Raw genomic sequence first — 4,440 nt, 5'->3', positions numbered from 1 at the left:
AGTGTCACCACCGTCAGAGGGACTTTTATTTGTTTTAAATGAACATACTTACAACATTTCCTCAGTGCTGTTGAGTTATTAAAGTACTAGTCTCTTTTAATTCAAAAATGTGTTGTAAATACCAATTAGACCAAATAAATTCAAAATAATGTGCCTTTTATTGTGTCTGACGGTGTTAACAAAAACAAAGTTATAGCTGTAAAAACGCCTATTTTATGAAAAAATAACAAAATCAGGAGGTTGCACCGATACATTGCTGTACTGCCAAGACCAAGGTCTATAATGATATACCTTTAGATTTTGTCATTTAAGTAACTTTTTATTTTCAAAATTAAAACCTGTTTTATCCAATTTTCCAAGAATCAGTGTATTATTAAAAAGAAGAAGAAAAAGAAAAAAACAGCGGCCTCTGGAGCCACTAGAAGGATGAGGTGTTGAAGAAGTTTAAAATCTATTGATGCTCTTGTGGTTGGTGAAGCCAAGCTGGTGAAGACACAGTTTAAAAACCCATGCATCTGATGTATTGTGTTGGGGGAAACATGGCACTGTTTTGCGGTGTGAAAAGTTAAAAACAAATACATTTGCACTGCATTTATCGAGGAGTCTAACCGTAGTTGTGAAAACAGTAAAGCTCCAGTTGAATTGAGAAGCAGCATGGTATTGTTTGGCTTCTTTCCGCAGTGCGGTAAATTACCCCTGGGTGATTTTTCTCCTTTTTTCATCCTGTCTTTGTTACCCCCCCCTCCCATCACTAGCCCTCCACAATAGCCCTCGGCCTGGTCTGAAGGGAGCACGTGATCCTGGACCACCAAGGCCTCTAATTGCTTTACTCTCATCCTGAGCGAGGGCTTCTCTCAGGGGAAAAAGCCATGAATAGACAAGCACTTATGAATCCAAACTAATTTAAAGACCTGTTTGAGGGGGGATAAAAAATTACAGCCACTTCATTAATAATTTAACTGGTTGTCCACATCACAGGTCACATTGAGTCTTACAGTATTTTATTTCCCAAGTTTTTTAGCCCCCTGGGTTTATATGTGACAAGAGCTTCTGAGTATTCCTGCATAATTAACATAGATAATTAATCACCAATAATCATTGCCATTTCCAGTTGGCTGTAAAAATCTCGATTGGATTGATTGTGATCCTTCTGCTTCAAAAGCTTTTATTCCCCCCTCAAGGAATTCATGGTTAGCTCTGCAGACTATGATCTGGGCTTGTGTTCAAACGTGAAAAAAAAAATTCAACTCTCAATTTTGCTGTTAAAAAACTCTCTCTGCCATACATGCTTCCACATTAACTGATTGGAACGGTTCATCTTTATTAGCATTTGTGCTTCCCCATCCACCCACCCACCCCAGTCCGCGCTGCCCCCCATCCCCTCCCCCAGCCCCACCCGGGATAAACATACTTAGGTGATTGCTTTTTTGCTACTGTGCATGATGCTGTAGTTTGATCCAGAGAGGATTTGGACGCTGCTGGCCTGTTGTCACATGATCCGCAGGCCGGGGACGTGAGGTCATTTTATGTCACCTGATATGTCTGAGCTCTCAGCTGTTGGTGGGAAAAATGAGATGGAGATTATAGGTTCATTTGGGGAATCTTAAAAAATATGTATTTGCTGTCTGTACACGGGCTCTGATCTTAGCCTCTGCTATCTATGAAGAGGTAAAAAGCTGATTTGTGCCTCGTCAGTCATGTCCTTTATGTCCGCAGTGTCACATGGTGTTTGTCTGCTTTGTTTACTGCCTGTAGCTCAAAGCTCTTATTTGTTTGCTGTATTCATTCGTTATCCTTTGATGAAATATTTGCTTTTAAATTGTGAGTTGAAAAAAATGGCACTTGTGCAATATAAAATAGAGTTTTTTTTTTACATGCATGCACAGTGTATCACACTGAAATAATGTGGATACATTTCTGTAGACTGATATTTTTGCATTTTATAATGTAGCTACACAGATTGAGTTGGTTCATTCATTGCAGCATTTTACTGCAGCCACTGCAACACAAAAATCGTCAATTGCATGTCACCTGGCAGCCAGATGACAATATAGCTATTATCAAACTATACAAATTCCTTATTCCATTTGAACCACAAGCAAAACCACAAAGAGGAAAACATAATCATCTGCAACAAGCAAGGCCCTAACATAAAAGGCAAGCACACAAAAGCTCAGAGACCAAAGCTGGCCTGCATCATTATTGTCCACATGAATATGCATATTCTAATGCAGCGTCTAAATGTTACACTCCAAATGAATGATGAGATATTTCTCCTTTTGCGAGACAGGTGGTACAGTACAATCACAAACTGTAAAATCAGCCACTAATAAGTTGGAGAGAGATCAGGAGGCGACGGCCAAACTCTGTCTCATGCATGTTTCCGCTGCATTTTACTGCTGCACATCTCTGTCTCACAGAGGTCACACTTCATTCTCCTGTAAAGAGCCTTTTGATAAGTGTTTTTTTTTTTTTTACTGCTGACTTTACAAGATATCTCATGTTCGCTACATCACGGACGCCTGTCTCTCTCTCCAGCTATGAATGGTGGTGCACCGTGTAATCGTGTGGCATTATGAAACCTTGTCCAAGGAATTTCTGTCCCCAGTTAATGGGCTGGCTGTCAAGTCAGTGTGCTGCTTTCTCATGCTAGAGGTCAGCGATACTGACAGAGGACAACACAGAAATCACAGAAATACAAGCCTCTGTACTGTGGCCAGCTCACTCCATTATGGGATTACATTGATGTACTCCAATTTGTAAAACCAAAGACTGGATAACAAGATAAGAAGCATAAAGTTTTGAGTATCATCTTGCAGCTTTGGCAGTGTGGTGTCACTTAATATCATCTTTTCCCTCACACTTACTCTACTATTGGACAAAAACACTTATTTTCCTCTGCTGCAGTGCTATGTTTAACGTCTGTCATGTCATTTGATAGCTGCAGTCATTAAAGCTCATAGATAGCCAGGCCAGCCTTTGCTTAGTATGCTGTTTCCCTGACCTGTACAGCCGAGAGGTGACTCGCTCGCCGTCAGGGGCAGTGCACTCTAAAAGCCGACCTGCTGTGAATTTCTAATTTACTTTTCCACTCGTGTGATTTGCTCCTGCAGTCATACTCCGGTTCGGATGCCGTCTGTACTGTCTAAATGTGCTGATGGGAGAGAGGGGCTGCGGATAGTTCTGTTGCACGGCATGTGAAACTCCCTCTGTGCTGTTGGAGCCAGTGATGCAAACACCGTCGTAGCATTAACAGAGGGTATTTCAAGGGCTTCAGCAGAGATACATTATAAGCAGCATGAGCCCACATCAGAGACAATTTGATGACAGCTGCAGACGGAACAAAAGTTTCCATTCATGCGTTGTTGTTTTTTTTGTAGGGGTTGTTAGATTGATTATATTTTTCTGCTTTAATACTTTGGCAAGTTTTAATATTGTAATGCATGACTATACCAAATGATAACAAGTGGCATCATTCATGCTCAGTGACATGTACCATGCTGACATATTGCCAGAGGTTTGTCTGTTATCAGCAAAACTGTAGAGGTGCAGGTCACAGAGGCTTTTTTTTTTTTTTTTTTTTTACAGTTTCCTTTATATTTACGACATATCCTGCTCTTCATCATATTCTGTCTTCCCACAGGATATCTGTGACTGCCCTTGTTTATCTAATTCTTATGACCTTGGCCAACTCTCATTCTTCCATTCAAGATGCCCCCTCCCCACCCACCCACCCACCCCCACTCTTTCTCCTTCCGATCCTCCAATGGAATCTGCGGCAAGTCTCCTTACGTCAGCAACATTGCAGGACCTCTGTGCTCCTCCGGCATTACATTCAGCCACTATCTTCTCCTGCGCTCATTAGTGCCAGAGGTAGAGGTGACAAGAACGGTCACACAGTCTCAGAGTGATAAAATGCACAACAGAAGGTGCTGCAGAGAATTAGGTTCCTTTGGAAAAGCAAGCAAGAAAAAAAACTTGCAGTGCATGTGATAGAGTCTTAAGAGTAGGGTTTGGTGCAGTGCACAATTTACATTCAACTGTATATTGATTAAATCTGTATACCCCATGGGAAGAAGTATTGAGCATCGTGACTGTAGGGTGGATTTTAGTTCTATCCTCTGCATTTTAAATGGCTTTATGCAGCTTTCCCTTTTAAAGAGGTTATGTTTACTGTAGTTAAAAGTGATATCCAAATAACATTTTGCCTTTTTGTATTTAAGACACTGTAACTTAAATGAAAAACATACTGTACTCCACATTAATGGCTTCTAATCTGTATCCTGTAAAGCACATTTTCCAGAAAGTTAACATTTTAAAATATTAGTTTTTCCTCATTATGCATATACATCTCATCAGGGTGCATACAGACACACATGGGTGATAAACCAAAGACACAAAGATAAACCATCTTGTCCTTGTTCAGTCCTTTGTTTCAAG

The sequence above is a fragment of the Trachurus trachurus genome (genome assembly GCF_905171665.1).
Source record: "Trachurus trachurus genome assembly, chromosome: 6".
Classification (NCBI taxonomy): domain Eukaryota; kingdom Metazoa; phylum Chordata; class Actinopteri; order Carangiformes; family Carangidae; genus Trachurus; species Trachurus trachurus.
The sequence above is the reverse complement of the archived record's forward strand: the minus strand, read 5'-3'. Positions refer to the sequence as shown.